Here is a 17757-nt window from a genome sequence, read left to right on the forward strand (position 1 = left end):
CACAGAATGAGGTAATTTTTAGCATAGTTTCTTTACATGTATTTCTTTGCAAGTTGTTGAATTTTTGTCTCACCACAAACTCCATCAGAGACGACTACAGATCAACTACTCAAAAGAAGCCATGCTGACGATCAACCACTGAACCAACTCAAAATTAGAGAATTCAAGATGGTACATGGTGTTCCAACTGACCAACTGATGCTACAACCAACCAACCAACCAAACAGACACATGGAAATGGTGCAGCAAGATGGATGCCTTTGGTGACTAGGGACCAACCGATAAACCAGACAACAAACAGATATGGTGTGTAATGTGTGAGGGGACTGTGACCAAAACCTGATTAGAGGACAGAATGTGGTGAAGCAAAAATTTGATAATTTGTAAAGGCAGCCTGAATTGAAAATTTAAAAAGCAACACAGAATGAGGTAATTTTTAGCATAGTTTCTTTACATGTATTTCTTTGCAAGTTGTTGAATTTTTGTCTCACCACAAACTCCATCAGAGAAGACTACAGATCAACTACTCAAAAGGAGCCATGCTGACGATCAACCACTGAACCAACTCAAAATTAGAGAATTCAAGATGGTACATGGTGTTCCAACTGACCAACTGATGCTACAACCAACTAACCAACCAAACAGACACATGGAAATGGTGCAGCAAGATGGATGCCTTTGGTGACTAGGGACCAACCGATAAACCAGACAACAAACAGATATGGTGTGTGATGTGTGAGGGGACTGTGACCAAAATCTGATTAGAGGACAGAATGTGGTGAAGCAAAAATTTGATAATTTGTAAAGGCAGAATGAATTGAAAATTTAAAAAGCAACACAGAATGAGGTAATTTTGAGCATAGTTTCTTTACATGTATTTCTTTGCAAGTTGTTGAATTTTTGTCTCACCACAAACTCAACCAGAGACGACTACAGATCAACTACTCAAAGGAAGCCATGCTGATGATAAACCACTGAACCAACTCAAAATTAGAGAATTCAAGATGGTACATGGTGTTCCAACTGACCAACTGATGCTACAACCAACCAACCAAACAGACACATGGAAACGGTGCAGCAAGATGGATGCCTTTGGTGACTAGTGACCAACTGATGGACCAACCAATAAAGCAGACAACAAACAGATATGGTGTGTGATGTGTGAGGGGACTGTGACCAAAACCTGATTAGAGGACAGAATGTGGTGAAGCAAAAATTTAATAATTTGTAAAGGCAGCATGAATTGAAAATTTAAAAAGCAACACAGAATGAGGTAATTTTTAGCATAGTTTCTTTACATGTATTTCTTTGCAAGTTGTTGAATTTTTGTCTCACCACAAACTCAACCAGAGACGACTACAGATCAACTACTCAAAGGAAGCCATGCTGATGATAAACCACTGAACCAACTCAAAATTAGAGAATTCAAGATGGTACATGGTGTTCCAACTGACCAACTGATGCTACGACCAACCAACCAAACAGACACATGGAAACGGTGCAGCAAGATGGATGCCTTTGGTGACTAGGGACCAACCAATAAACCATACAACAAACAGATATGGTTTGTGATGTTTGAGGGGACTGTGACCAAAACCTGATTAGAGGACAGAATGTGGTGAAGCAAAAATTTGATAATTTGTAAAGGCAGCATGAATTGAAAATTTAAAAAGCAACACAGAATGAGGTAATTTTGAGCATAGTTTCTTTACATGTATTTCTTTGCAAGTTGTTGAATTTTTGTCTCACCACAAACTCAACCAGAGACGACTACAGATCAACTACTCAAAGGAAGCCATGCTGATGATAAACCACTGAACCAACTCAAAATTAGAGAATTCAAGATGGTACATGGTGTTCCAACTGACCAACTGATGCTATGACCAACCAACCAAACAGACTTATGGAAATGGTGCAGCAAGATGGATGCCTTTGGTGACTAGGGACCAACTGATGGACCAACCAATAAAGCAGACAACAAACAGATATGGTGTGTGATGTGTGAGGGGACTGTGACCAAAACCTGATTAGAGGACAGAATGTGGTGAAGCAAAAATTTGATAATTTGTAAAGGCAGCCTGAATTGAAAATTTAAAAAGCAACACAGAATGAGGTAATTTTTAGCATAGTTTCTTTACATGTATTTCTTTGCAAGTTGTTGAATTTTTGTCTCACCACAAACTCCATCAGAGACGACTACAGATCAACTACTCAAAAGAAGCCATGCTGACGATCAACCACTGAACCAACTCAAAATTAGAGAATTCAAGATGGTACATGGTGTTCCAACTGACCAACTGATGCTACAACCAACCAACCAACCAAACAGACACATGGAAATGGTGCAGCAAGATGGATGCCTTTGGTGACTAGGGACCAACCGATAAACCAGACAACAAACAGATATGGTGTGTAATGTGTGAGGGGACTGTGACCAAAACCTGATTAGAGGACAGAATGTGGTGAAGCAAAAATTTGATAATTTGTAAAGGCAGCCTGAATTGAAAATTTAAAAAGCAACACAGAATGAGGTAATTTTTAGCATAGTTTCTTTACATGTATTTCTTTGCAAGTTGTTGAATTTTTGTCTCACCACAAACTCCATCAGAGAAGACTACAGATCAACTACTCAAAAGGAGCCATGCTGACGATCAACCACTGAACCAACTCAAAATTAGAGAATTCAAGATGGTACATGGTGTTCCAACTGACCAACTGATGCTACAACCAACTAACCAACCAAACAGACACATGGAAATGGTGCAGCAAGATGGATGCCTTTGGTGACTAGGGACCAACCGATAAACCAGACAACAAACAGATATGGTGTGTGATGTGTGAGGGGACTGTGACCAAAATCTGATTAGAGGACAGAATGTGGTGAAGCAAAAATTTGATAATTTGTAAAGGCAGAATGAATTGAAAATTTAAAAAGCAACACAGAATGAGGTAATTTTGAGCATAGTTTCTTTACATGTATTTCTTTGCAAGTTGTTGAATTTTTGTCTCACCACAAACTCAACCAGAGACGACTACAGATCAACTACTCAAAGGAAGCCATGCTGATGATAAACCACTGAACCAACTCAAAATTAGAGAATTCAAGATGGTACATGGTGTTCCAACTGACCAACTGATGCTACAACCAACCAACCAAACAGACACATGGAAACGGTGCAGCAAGATGGATGCCTTTGGTGACTAGTGACCAACTGATGGACCAACCAATAAAGCAGACAACAAACAGATATGGTGTGTGATGTGTGAGGGGACTGTGACCAAAACCTGATTAGAGGACAGAATGTGGTGAAGCAAAAATTTAATAATTTGTAAAGGCAGCATGAATTGAAAATTTAAAAAGCAACACAGAATGAGGTAATTTTTAGCATAGTTTCTTTACATGTATTTCTTTGCAAGTTGTTGAATTTTTGTCTCACCACAAACTCAACCAGAGACGACTACAGATCAACTACTCAAAGGAAGCCATGCTGATGATAAACCACTGAACCAACTCAAAATTAGAGAATTCAAGATGGTACATGGTGTTCCAACTGACCAACTGATGCTACGACCAACCAACCAAACAGACACATGGAAACGGTGCAGCAAGATGGATGCCTTTGGTGACTAGGGACCAACCAATAAACCATACAACAAACAGATATGGTTTGTGATGTTTGAGGGGACTGTGACCAAAACCTGATTAGAGGACAGAATGTGGTGAAGCAAAAATTTGATAATTTGTAAAGGCAGCATGAATTGAAAATTTAAAAAGCAACACAGAATGAGGTAATTTTGAGCATAGTTTCTTTACATGTATTTCTTTGCAAGTTGTTGAATTTTTGTCTCACCACAAACTCAACCAGAGACGACTACAGATCAACTACTCAAAGGAAGCCATGCTGATGATAAACCACTGAACCAACTCAAAATTAGAGAATTCAAGATGGTACATGGTGTTCCAACTGACCAACTGATGCTATGACCAACCAACCAAACAGACTTATGGAAATGGTGCAGCAAGATGGATGCCTTTGGTGACTAGGGACCAACTGATGGACCAACCAATAAAGCAGACAACAAACAGATATGGTGTGTGATGTGTGAGGGGACTGTGACCAAAACCTGATTAGAGGACAGAATGTGGTGAAGCAAAAATTTGATAATTTGTAAAGGCAGCCTGAATTGAAAATTTAAAAAGCAACACAGAATGAGGTAATTTTTAGCATAGTTTCTTTACATGTATTTCTTTGCAAGTTGTTGAATTTTTGTCTCACCACAAACTCCATCAGAGACGACTACAGATCAACTACTCAAAAGAAGCCATGCTGACGATCAACCACTGAACCAACTCAAAATTAGAGAATTCAAGATGGTACATGGTGTTCCAACTGACCAACTGATGCTACAACCAACCAACCAACCAAACAGACACATGGAAATGGTGCAGCAAGATGGATGCCTTTGGTGACTAGGGACCAACCGATAAACCAGACAACAAACAGATATGGTGTGTAATGTGTGAGGGGACTGTGACCAAAACCTGATTAGAGGACAGAATGTGGTGAAGCAAAAATTTGATAATTTGTAAAGGCAGCCTGAATTGAAAATTTAAAAAGCAACACAGAATGAGGTAATTTTTAGCATAGTTTCTTTACATGTATTTCTTTGCAAGTTGTTGAATTTTTGTCTCACCACAAACTCCATCAGAGAAGACTACAGATCAACTACTCAAAAGGAGCCATGCTGACGATCAACCACTGAACCAACTCAAAATTAGAGAATTCAAGATGGTACATGGTGTTCCAACTGACCAACTGATGCTACAACCAACTAACCAACCAAACAGACACATGGAAATGGTGCAGCAAGATGGATGCCTTTGGTGACTAGGGACCAACCGATAAACCAGACAACAAACAGATATGGTGTGTGATGTGTGAGGGGACTGTGACCAAAACCTGATTAGAGGACAGAATGTGGTGAAGCAAAAATTTGATAATTTGTAAAGGCAGAATGAATTGAAAATTTAAAAAGCAACACAGAATGAGGTAATTTTGAGCATAGTTTCTTTACATGTATTTCTTTGCAAGTTGTTGAATTTTTGTCTCACCACAAACTCAACCAGAGACGACTACAGATCAACTACTCAAAGGAAGCCATGCTGATGATAAACCACTGAACCAACTCAAAATTAGAGAATTCAAGATGGTACATGGTGTTCCAACTGACCAACTGATGCTACAACCAACCAACCAAACAGACACATGGAAACGGTGCAGCAAGATGGATGCCTTTGGTGACTAGTGACCAACTGATGGACCAACCAATAAAGCAGACAACAAACAGATATGGTGTGTGATGTGTGAGGGGACTGTGACCTAAACCTGATTAGAGGACAGAATGTGGTGAAGCAAAAATTTAATAATTTGTAAAGGCAGCATGAATTGAAAATTTAAAAAGCAACACAGAATGAGGTAATTTTTAGCATAGTTTCTTTACATGTATTTCTTTGCAAGTTGTTGAATTTTTGTCTCACCACAAACTCAACCAGAGACGACTACAGATCAACTACTCAAAGGAAGCCATGCTGATGATAAACCACTGAACCAACTCAAAATTAGAGAATTCAAGATGGTACATGGTGTTCCAACTGACCAACTGATGCTACGACCAACCAACCAAACAGACACATGGAAACGGTGCAGCAAGATGGATGCCTTTGGTGACTAGGGACCAACCAATAAACCATACAACAAACAGATATGGTTTGTGATGTTTGAGGGGACTGTGACCAAAACCTGATTAGAGGACAGAATGTGGTGAAGCAAAAATTTGATAATTTGTAAAGGCAGCATGAATTGAAAATTTAAAAAGCAACACAGAATGAGGTAATTTTGAGCATAGTTTCTTTACATGTATTTCTTTGCAAGTTGTTGAATTTTTGTCTCACCACAAACTCAACCAGAGACGACTACAGATCAACTACTCAAAGGAAGCCATGCTGATGATAAACCACTGAACCAACTCAAAATTAGAGAATTCAAGATGGTACATGGTGTTCCAACTGACCAACTGATGCTACGACCAACCAACCAAACAGACACATGGAAACGGTGCAGCAAGATGGATGCCTTTGGTGACTAGGGACCAACAGATGGACCAACCAATAAAGCAGACAACAAACAGATATGGTGTGTGATGTGTGAGGGGACTGTTACCAAAACCTGATTAGAGGACAGAACGTGGTGAAGCAAAAATTTAATAATTTGTAAAGGCAGCATGAATTGAAAATTTAAAATGCAATACAGAATGATGTAATTTTTAGCATAGTTTCTTTACATGTATTTCTTTGCAAGTTGTTGAATTTTTGTCTCGCCACAAAATCCACCAGAGACGGCTACAGATCAACTACTCAAAGAAAGCCATGCTGATGATAAACCACTGAACCAACTCAAAATTAGAGAATTCAAGATGGTACATGGTGTTCCAACTGACCAACTGATGCTATGAACAACCAACCAAACAGACTTATGGAAATGGTGCAGCAAGATGGATGCCTTTGGTGACTAGGGACCAACTGATGGACCAACCAATAAAGCAGACAACAAACAGATATGGTGTGTGATGTGTGAGGGGACTGTGACCAAAACCTGATTAGAGGACAGAATGTGGTGAAGCAAAAATTTGATAATTTGTAAAGGCAGCCTGAATTGAAAATTTAAAAAGCAACACAGAATGAGGTAATTTTTAGCATAGTCTCTTTACATGTATTTCTTTGCAAGTTGTTGAATTTTTGTCTCACCACAAACTCAACCAGAGACGACTACAGATCAACTACTCAAAGGAAGCCATGCTGATGATAAACCACTGAACCAACTCAAAATTAGAGAATTCAAGATGGTACATGGTGTTCCAACTGACCAACTGATGCTACAACCAACCAACCAAACAGACACATGGAAATGGTGCAGCAAGATGGATGCCTTTGGTGACTAGGGACCACCCAATAAACCAGACAACAAACAGATATGGTGTGTGATGTGTGAGGGGACTGTGGCCAAAACCTGATTAGAGGACAGAATGTGGTGAAGCAAAAATTTGATAATTTGTAAAGGCAGCATGAATTGAAAATTAAAAAAGCAACACAGAATGAGGTAATTTTTAGCATAGTTTCTATACATGTATTTCTTTGCAAGTTGTTGAATTTTTGTCTCACCACAAACTCCACCAGAGACAACTACAGATCAACTACTCAAAAGAAGCCATGCTGACTAGCAAGCACTGAACCAACTCAAAATTTAGAGAATTCAAGATGGTACATGGTGTTCCAACTGACAAACTGATGCTACAACCAACCAACCGAACAGACACATGGAAATGGTGCAGCAAGATGGATGCCTTTGGTGACTAGGGACCAACCAATAAACCAGACAACAAACATATATGGTGTGTGATGTGTGAGGGGACTGTGACCAAAACCTGATTAGAGGACAGAATGTGGTGAAGCAAAAATTTAATAATTTGTAAAGGCAGCATGAATTGAAAATTTAAAAAGCAACACAGAATGAGGTAATTTTTAGCATAGTTTCTTTACATGTATTTCTTTGCAAGTGATTGAATTTTTGTCTCACCACAAACTCAACCAGAGACGGCTACAGATCAACTACTCAAAGGAAGCCATGCTGATGATAAACCACTGAACCAACTCAAAATTAGAGAATTCAAGATGGTACATGGTGTTCCAACTGACCAACTGATGCTATGACCAACCAACCAAACAGACTTATGGAAATGGTGCAGCAAGATGGATGCCTTTGGTGACTAGGGACCAACTGATGGACCAACCAATAAAGCAGACAACAAACAGATATGGTGTGTGATGTGTGAGGGGACTGTGACCAAAACCTGATTAGAGGACAGAATGTGGTGAAGCAAAAATTTGATAATTTGTAAAGGCAGCCTGAATTGAAAATTTAAAAAGCAACACAGAATGAGGTAATTTTTAGCATAGTTTCTATACATGTATTTCTTTGCAAGTTGTTGAATTTTTGTCTCACCACAAACTCCATCAGAGACGACTACAGATCAACTACTCAAAAGAAGCCATGCTGACGATCAACCACTGAACCAACTCAAAATTAGAGAATTCAAGATGGTACATGGTGTTCCAACTGACCAACTGATGCTACAACCAACCAACCAACCAAACAGACACATGGAAATGGTGCAGCAAGATGGATGCCTTTGGTGACTAGGGACCAGCCAATAAACCAGACAACAAACAGATATGGTGTGTGATGTGTGAGGGGACTGTGACCAAAACCTGATTAGAGGACAGAATGTGGTGAAGCAAAAATTAGATAATTTGTAAAGGCAGCATGAATTGAAAATTTAAAAAGCAACACAGAATGAGGTAATTTTTAGCATAGTTTCTATACATGTTTTTCTTTGCAAGTTGTTGAATTTTTGTCTCACCACAAACTCAACCAGAGACAACTACAGATCAACTACTCAAAAGAAGCCATGCTGACTAGCAAGCACTGAACCAACTCAAAATTAGAGAATTCAAGATGGTACATGGTGTTCCAACTGACCAACTGATGCTACAACCAAACAACCAAACAGACACATGGAAATGGTGCAGCAAGATGGATGCCTTTGGTGACTAGGGACCAACTGATGGACCAACCAATAAAGCAGACAACAAACAGATATGGTGTGTGATGTGTGAGGGGACTGTTACCAAAACCTGATTAGAGGACAGAATGTGGTGAAGCAAAAATTTAATAATTTGTAAAGGCAGCATGAATTGAAAATTTAAAATGCAATACAGAATGATGTAATTTTTAGCATAGTTTCTTTACATGTATTTCTTTGCAAGTTGTTGAATTTTTGTCTCACCACAAACTCCACCAAAGACGGCTACAGATCAACTACTCAAAGGAAGCCATGCTGATGATAAACCACTGAACCAACTCAAAATTAGAGAATTCAAGATGGTACATGGTGTTCCAACTGACCAACTGATGCTATGACCAACCAACCAAACAGACTTATGGAAATGGTACAGCAAGATGGATGCCTTTGGTGACTAGGGACCATCTGATGGACCAACCAATAAACTAGACAACAAACAGATATGGTGTGTGATGTGTGAGGGGACTGTGACCAAAACCTGATTAGAGGACAGAATGTGGTGAAGCAAAAATTTGATAATTTGTAAAGGCAGCATGAATTGAAAATTTAAAAAGCAACACACAATGAGGTAATTTTTAGCATAGTTTCTTTACATGTATTTCTTTGCAAGTTGTTGAATTTTTGTCTCACCACAAACTCCATCAGAGACGACTACAGATCAACTACTCAAAAGAAGCCATGCTGACGATCAACCACTGAACCAACTCAAAATTAGAGAATTCAAGATGGTACATGGTGTTCCAACTGACCAACTGATGCTACAACCAACCAACCAAACAGACACATGGAAATGGTGCAGCAAGATGGATGCCTTTGGTGACTAGGGACCAACCGATAAACCAGACAACAAACAGATATGGTGTGTGATGTGTGAGGGGACTGTGACCAAAACCTGATTAGAGGACAGAATGTGGTGAAGCAAAAATTTGATAATTTGTAAAGGCAGCATGAATTGAAAATTTAAAAAGCAACACAGAATGAGGTAATTTTTAGCATAGTTTCTATACATGTTTTTCTTTGCAAGTTGTTGAATTTTTATCTCGCCACAAACACAACTAGAGACAACTACAGATCAACTACTCAAAAGAAGCCATGCTGACTAGCAAGCACTGAACCAACTCAAAATTAGAGAATTTAAGATGGTACATGGTGTTCCAACTGACCAACTGATGCTACAACCAACCAACCAAACACACACATGGAAACGGTGCAGCAAGATGGATGCCTTTGGTGACTAGGGACCAACAGATAAACCAGACAACAAACAGATATGGTGTGTGATGTGTGAGGGGACTGTGACCAAAACCTGATTAGAGGACAGAACGTGGTGAAGCAAAAATTTAATAATTTGTAAAGGCATGAATTGAAAATTTAAAATGCAATACAGAATGATGTAATTTTTAGCATAGTTTCTTTACATGTATTTCTTTGCAAGTTGTTGAATTTTTGTCTCACCACAAAATCCACCAGAGACGGCTACAGATCAACTACTCAAAGAAAGCCATGCTGATGATAAACCACTGAACCAACTCAAAATTAGAGAATTCAAGATGGTACATGGTGTTCCAACTAACCAACTGATGCTATGACCAACCAACCAAACAGACTTATGAAAATGGTACAGCAAGATGGATGCCTTTGGTGACTAGGGACCAACTGATGGACCAACCAATAAACTAGACAACAAACAGATATGGTGTGTGATGTGTGAGGGGACTGTGACCAAAACCTGATTAGAGGACAGAATGTGGTGAAGCAAAAATTTGATAATTTGTAAAAGCAGCATGAATTGAAAATTTAAAAAGCAACACAGAATGAGGTAATTTTTAGCATAGTTTCTTTACATGTATTTCTTTGCAAGTTGTTGAATTTTTGTCTCACCACAAACTCCATCAGAGACGACTACAGATCAACTACTCAAAAGAAGCCATGCTGACGATCAACCACTGAACCAACTCAAAATTAGAGAATTCAAGATGGTACATGGTGTTCCAACTGACCAACTGATGCTACAACCAACCAACCAAACAGACACATGGAAACGGTGCAGCAAGATGGATGCCTTTGGTGACTAGGGACCAACAGATAAACCAGACAACAAACAGATATGGTGTGTGATGTGTGAGGGGACTGTTACCAAAACCTGATTAGAGGACAGAACGTGGTGAAGCAAAAATTTAATAATTTGTAAAGGCAGCATGAATTGAAAATTTAAAATGCAATACAGAATGATGTAATTTTTAGCATAGTTTCTTTACATGTATTTCTTTGCAAGTTGTTGAATTTTTGTCTCGCCACAAAATCCACCAGAGACGGCTACAGATCAACTACTCGAAGAAAGCCATGCTGATGATAAACCACTGAACCAACTCAAAATTAGAGAATTCAAGATGGTACATGGTGTTCCAACTGACCAACTGATGCTATGAACAACCAACCAAACAGACTTATGGAAATGGTGCAGCAAGATGGATGCCTTTGGTGACTAGGGACCAACTGATGGACCAACCAATAAAGCAGACAACAAACAGATATGGTGTGTGATGTGTGAGGGGACTGTGACCAAAACCTGATTAGAGGACAGAATGTGGTGAAGCAAAAATTTGATAATTTGTAAAGGCAGCCTGAATTGAAAATTTAAAAAGCAACACAGAATGAGGTAATTTTTAGCATAGTCTCTTTACATGTATTTCTTTGCAAGTTGTTGAATTTTTGTCTCACCACAAACTCAACCAGAGACGACTACAGATCAACTACTCAAAGGAAGCCATGCTGATGATAAACCACTGAACCAACTCAAAATTAGAGAATTCAAGATGGTACATGGTGTTCCAACTGACCAACTGATGCTACAACCAACCAACCAAACAGACACATGGAAATGGTGCAGCAAGATGGATGCCTTTGGTGACTAGGGACCACCCAATAAACCAGACAACAAACAGATATGGTGTGTGATGTGTGAGGGGACTGTGGCCAAAACCTGATTAGAGGACAGAATGTGGTGAAGCAAAAATTTGATAATTTGTAAAGGCAGCATGAATTGAAAATTAAAAAAGCAACACAGAATGAGGTAATTTTTAGCATAGTTTCTATACATGTTTTTCTTTGCAAGTTGTTGAATTTTTGTCTCACCACAAACTCCACCAGAGACAACTACAGATCAACTACTCAAAAGAAGCCATGCTGACTAGCAAGCACTGAACCAACTCAAAATTTAGAGAATTCAAGATGGTACATGGTGTTCCAACTGACAAACTGATGCTACAACCAACCAACCGAACAGACACATGGAAATGGTGCAGCAAGATGGATGCCTTTGGTGACTAGGGACCAACCAATAAACCAGACAACAAACATATATGGTGTGTGATGTGTGAGGGGACTGTGACCAAAACCTGATTAGAGGACAGAATGTGGTGAAGCAAAAATTTAATAATTTGTAAAGGCAGCATGAATTGAAAATTTAAAAAGCAACACAGAATGAGGTAATTTTTAGCATAGTTTCTTTACATGTATTTCTTTGCAAGTGATTGAATTTTTGTCTCACCACAAACTCAACCAGAGACGACTACAGATCAACTACTCAAAGGAAGCCATGCTGATGATAAACCACTGAACCAACTCAAAATTAGAGAATTCAAGATGGTACATGGTGTTCCAACTGACCAACTGATGCTACAACCAACCAACCAAACAGACACATGGAAACGGTGCTGCAAGATGGATGCCTTTGGTGACTAGGGACCAACAAATATGGTGTGTGATGTGTGAGGGGACTGTTACCAAAACCTGATTAGAGGACAGAATGTGGTGAAGCAAAAATTTAATAATTTGTAAAGGCAGCATGAATTGAAAATTTAAAATGCAATACAGAATGATGTAATTTTTAGCATAGTTTCTTTACATGTATTTCTTTGCAAGTTGTTGAATTTTTGTCTCACCACAAACTCCACCAAAGACGGCTACAGATCAACTACTCAAAGGAAGCCATGCTGATGATAAACCACTGAACCAACTCAAAATTAGAGAATTCAAGATGGTACATGGTGTTCCAACTGACCAACTGATGCTATGACCAACCAACCAAACAGACTTATGGAAATGGTACAGCAAGATGGATGCCTTTGGTGACTAGGGACCATCTGATGGACCAACCAATAAACTAGACAACAAACAGATATGGTGTGTGATGTGTGAGGGGACTGTGACCAAAACCTGATTAGAGGACAGAATGTGGTGAAGCAAAAATTTGATAATTTGTAAAGGCAGCATGAATTGAAAATTTAAAAAGCAACACACAATGAGGTAATTTTTAGCATAGTTTCTCTACATGTATTTCTTTGCAAGTTGTTGAATTTTTGTCTCACCACAAACTCCATCAGAGACGACTACAGATCAACTACTCAAAAGAAGCCATGCTGACGATCAACCACTGAACCAACTCAAAATTAGAGAATTCAAGATGGTACATGGTGTTCCAACTGACCAACTGATGCTACAACCAACCAACCAAACAGACACATGGAAATGGTGCAGCAAGATGGATGCCTTTGGTGACTAGGGACCAACCGATAAACCACACAACAAACAGATATGGTGTGTGATGTGTGAGGGGACTGTGACCAAAACCTGATTAGAGGACAGAATGTGGTGAAGCAAAAATTTGATAATTTGTAAAGGCAGCATGAATTGAAAATTTAAAAAGCAACACAGAATGAGGTAATTTTTAGCATAGTTTCTATACATGTTTTTCTTTGCAAGTTGTTGAATTTTTATCTCGCCACAAACACAACTAGAGACAACTACAGATCAACTACTCAAAAGAAGCCATGCTGACTAGCAAGCACTGAACCAACTCAAAATTAGAGAATTTAAGATGGTACATGGTGTTCCAACTGACCAACTGATGCTACAACCAACCAACCAAACACACACATGGAAACGGTGCAGCAAGATGGATGCCTTTGGTGACTAGGGACCAACAGATAAACCAGACAACAAACAGATATGGTGTGTGATGTGTGAGGGGACTGTGACCAAAACCTGATTAGAGGACAGAACGTGGTGAAGCAAAAATTTAATAATTTGTAAAGGCATGAATTGAAAATTTAAAATGCAATACAGAATGATGTAATTTTTAGCATAGTTTCTTTACATGTATTTCTTTGCAAGTTGTTGAATTTTTGTCTCACCACAAAATCCACCAGAGACGGCTACAGATCAACTACTCAAAGAAAGCCATGCTGATGATAAACCACTGAACCAACTCAAAATTAGAGAATTCAAGATGGTACATGGTGTTCCAACTGACCAACTGATGCTATGAACAACCAACCAAACAGACTTATGGAAATGGTGCAGCAAGATGGATGCCTTTGGTGACTAGGGACCAACTGATGGACCAACCAATAAAGCAGACAACAAACAGATATGGTGTGTGATGTGTGAGGGGACTGTGACCAAAACCTGATTAGAGGACAGAATGTGGTGAAGCAAAAATTTGATAATTTGTAAAGGCAGCCTGAATTGAAAATTTAAAAAGCAACACAGAATGAGGTAATTTTTAGCATAGTCTCTTTACATGTATTTCTTTGCAAGTTGTTGAATTTTTGTCTCACCACAAACTCAACCAGAGACGACTACAGATCAACTACTCAAAGGAAGCCATGCTGATGATAAACCACTGAACCAACTCAAAATTAGAGAATTCAAGATGGTACATGGTGTTCCAACTGACCAACTGATGCTACAACCAACCAACCAACCAAACAGACACATGGAAATGGTGCAGCAAGATGGATGCCTTTGGTGACTAGGGACCAGCCAATAAACCAGACAACAAACAGATATGGTGTGTGATGTGTGAGGGGACTGTGGCCAAAACCTGATTAGAGGACAGAATGTGGTGAAGCAAAAATTTGATAATTTGTAAAGGCAGCATGAATTGAAAATTAAAAAAGCAACACAGAATGAGGTAATTTTTAGCATAGTTTCTATACATGTTTTTCTTTGCAAGTTGTTGAATTTTTGTCTCACCACAAACTCCACCAGAGACAACTACAGATCAACTACTCAAAAGAAGCCATGCTGACTAGCAAGCACTGAACCAACTCAAAATTTAGAGAATTCAAGATGGTACATGGTGTTCCAACTGACAAACTGATGCTACAACCAACCAACCGAACAGACACATGGAAATGGTGCAGCAAGATGGATGCCTTTGGTGACTAGGGACCAACCAATAAACCAGACAACAAACATATATGGTGTGTGATGTGTGAGGGGACTGTGACCAAAACCTGATTAGAGGACAGAATGTGGTGAAGCAAAAATTTAATAATTTGTAAAGGCAGCATGAATTGAAAATTTAAAAAGCAACACAGAATGAGGTAATTTTTAGCATAGTTTCTTTACATGTATTTCTTTGCAAGTGATTGAATTTTTGTCTCACCACAAACTCAACCAGAGACGACTACAGATCAACTACTCAAAGGAAGCCATGCTGATGATAAACCACTGAACCAACTCAAAATTAGAGAATTCAAGATGGTACATGGTGTTCCAACTGACCAACTGATGCTACAACCAACCAACCAAACAGACACATGGAAACGGTGCTGCAAGATGGATGCCTTTGGTGACTAGGGACCAACAAATATGGTGTGTGATGTGTGAGGGGACTGTGACCAAAACCTGATTAGAGGACAGAATGTGGTGAAGCAAAAATTTAATAATTTGTAAAGGCAGCATGAATTGAAAATTTAAAATGCAATACAGAATGATGTAATTTTTAGCATAGTTTCTTTACATGTATTTCTTTGCAAGTTGTTGAATTTTTGTCTCACCACAAACTCCACCAGAGACGGCTACAGATCAACTACTCAAAGGAAGCCATGCTGATGATAAACCACTGAACCAACTCAAAATTAGAGAATTCAAGATGGTACATGGTGTTCCAACTGACCAACTGATGCTATGACCAACCAACCAAACAGACTTATGGAAATGGTGCAGCAAGATGGATGCCTTTGGTGACTAGGGACCAACTGATGGACCAACCAATAAACTAGACAACAAACAGATATGGTGTGTGATGTGTGAGGGGACTGTGACCAAAACCTGATTAGAGGACAGAATGTGGTGAAGCAAAAATTTGATAATTTGTAAAGGCAGCCTGAATTGAAAATTTAAAAAGCAACACAGAATGAGGTAATTTTTAGCATAGTTTCTTTACATGTATTTCTTTGCAAGTTGTTGAATTTTTGTCTCACCACAAACTCCATCAGAGACGACTACAGATCAACTACTCAAAAGAAGCCATGCTGACGATCAACCACTGAACAAACTCAAAATTAGAGAATTCAAGATGGTACATGGTGTTCCAACTGACCAACTGATGCTACAACCAACCAACCAAACAGACACATGGAAATGGTGCAGCAAGATGGATGCCTTTGGTGACTAGGGACCAACCGATAAACCAGACAACAAACAGATATGGTGTGTGATGTGTGAGGGGACTGTGACCAAAACCGGATTAGAGGACAGAATGTGGTGAAGCAAAAATTTGATAATTTGTAAAGGCAGCATGAATTGAAAATTTAAAAAGCAACACAGAATGAGGTAATTTTTAGCATAGTTTTATACATGTTTTTCTTTGCAAGTTGTTGAATTTTTGTCTCACCACAAACTCCACCAGAGACAACTACAGATCAGCTACTCAAAAGAAGCCATGCTGACTAGCAAGCACTGAACCAACTCAAAATTAGAGAATTTAAGATGGTACATGGTGTTCCAACTGACCAACTGATGCTACAACCAACCAACCAAACAGACACATGGAAACGGTGCAGGAAGATGGATGCCTTTGGTGACTAGGGACCAACAGATGAACCAGACAACAAACAGATATGGTGTGTGATGTGTGAGGGGACTGTGACCAAAACCTGATTAGAGGACAGAATGTGGTGAAGCAAAAATTCGATAATTGGTAAAGGCAGCATGAATTGAAAATTTAAAAAGCAACACAGAATGAAGTAATTTTTAGCATAGTTTCTTTACATGTATTTCTTTGCAAGTTGTTGAATTTTTGTCTCACCACAAACTCAACCAGAGACGACTACAGATCAACTACTCAAAGGAAGCCATGCTGATGATAAACCACTCAACCAACTCAAAATTAGAGAATTCAAGATGGTACATGGTGTTCCAACTGACCAACTGATGCTACAACCAACCAACCAACCAAACAGACACATGGAAACGGTGCAGCAAGATGGATGCCTTTGGTGACTAGGGACCAGCCAATAAACCAGACAACAAACAGATATGGTGTGTGATGTGTGAGGGGACTGTGACCAAAACCTGATTAGAGGACAGAATGTGGTGAAGCAAAAATTTGATAATTTGTAAAGGCAGCATGAATTGAAAATTTAAAAAGCAACACAGAATGAGGTAATTTTTAGCATAGTTTCTATACATGTTTTTCTTTGCAAGTTGTTGAATTTTTGTCTCACCACAAACTCAACCAGAGACAACTACAGATCAACTACTCAAAAGAAGCCATGCTGACTAGCAAGCACTGAACCAACTCAAAATTAGAGAATTCAAGATGGTACATGGTGTTCCAACTGACCAACTGATGCTACAACCAAACAACCAAACAGACACATGGAAATGGTGCAGCAAGATGGATGCCTTTGGTGACTAGGGACCAACTGATGGACCAACCAATAAAGCAGACAACAAACAGATATGGTGTGTGATGTGTGAGGGGACTGTGACCAAAACCTGATTAGAGGACAGAACGTGGTGAAGCAAAAATTTAATAATTTGTAAAGGCAGCATGAATTGAAAATTTAAAATGCAATACAGAATGATGTAATTTTTAGCATAGTTTCTTTACATGTATTTCTTTGCAAGTTGTTGAATTTTTGTCTCACCACAAAATCCACCAGAGACGGCTACAGATCAACTACTCAAAGAAAGCCATGCTGATGATAAACCACTGAACCAACTCAAAATTAGAGAATTCAAGATGGTACATGGTGTTCC

General features: G+C 39.0%; 2 long non-coding RNA genes across 51 annotated transcripts in view; one reads left to right on the forward strand and one right to left on the reverse strand.

The window, feature by feature from the left end:
- Window positions 1–17757, forward strand: part of LOC127703119 (uncharacterized) — a 365292-nt gene that overhangs the window by 8168 nt on the left and 339367 nt on the right. For 9 of the 42 annotated variants that reach the window (XR_007982682.1, XR_007982671.1, XR_007982678.1 and 6 more), the window contains exons 1-7: window positions 3284–3789; window positions 7158–7572; window positions 7999–8416; window positions 9269–9682; window positions 11774–12188; window positions 13009–13422; window positions 14678–17157. This is a non-coding gene — a long non-coding RNA (uncharacterized LOC127703119). Of the gene's footprint in view, window positions 1–1138; window positions 1688–2113; window positions 3790–5777; window positions 5892–7157; window positions 8417–9268; window positions 9683–11773; window positions 12189–13008; window positions 13423–14677; window positions 17158–17757 lie in introns of those variants that run through there. The other 33 variants (XR_007982696.1, XR_007982698.1, XR_007982700.1 and 30 more) reach the window with 28 other exon arrangements.
- LOC127703122 (uncharacterized) lies at window positions 62–15135 on the reverse strand. 9 transcript variants are annotated; one of them, XR_007982711.1, is made up of 6 exons: window positions 15003–15135; window positions 10844–11269; window positions 8753–9178; window positions 7483–7908; window positions 6228–6653; window positions 62–1183 (listed from the first exon to the last, which is right to left on the reverse strand). It is a non-coding gene; the product is annotated as an uncharacterized LOC127703122 (long non-coding RNA). The 9 variants fall into 9 exon arrangements; XR_007982713.1 differs by lacking the exon at window positions 62–1183 and adding an exon at window positions 2164–3285; XR_007982715.1 differs by lacking the exon at window positions 7483–7908.

Source organism: Mytilus californianus, unplaced genomic scaffold (assembly GCF_021869535.1).
Source record: "Mytilus californianus isolate M0D057914Y unplaced genomic scaffold, xbMytCali1.0.p SCAF_5, whole genome shotgun sequence".
NCBI classification, from domain to species: Eukaryota; Metazoa; Mollusca; class Bivalvia; order Mytilida; family Mytilidae; genus Mytilus; species Mytilus californianus.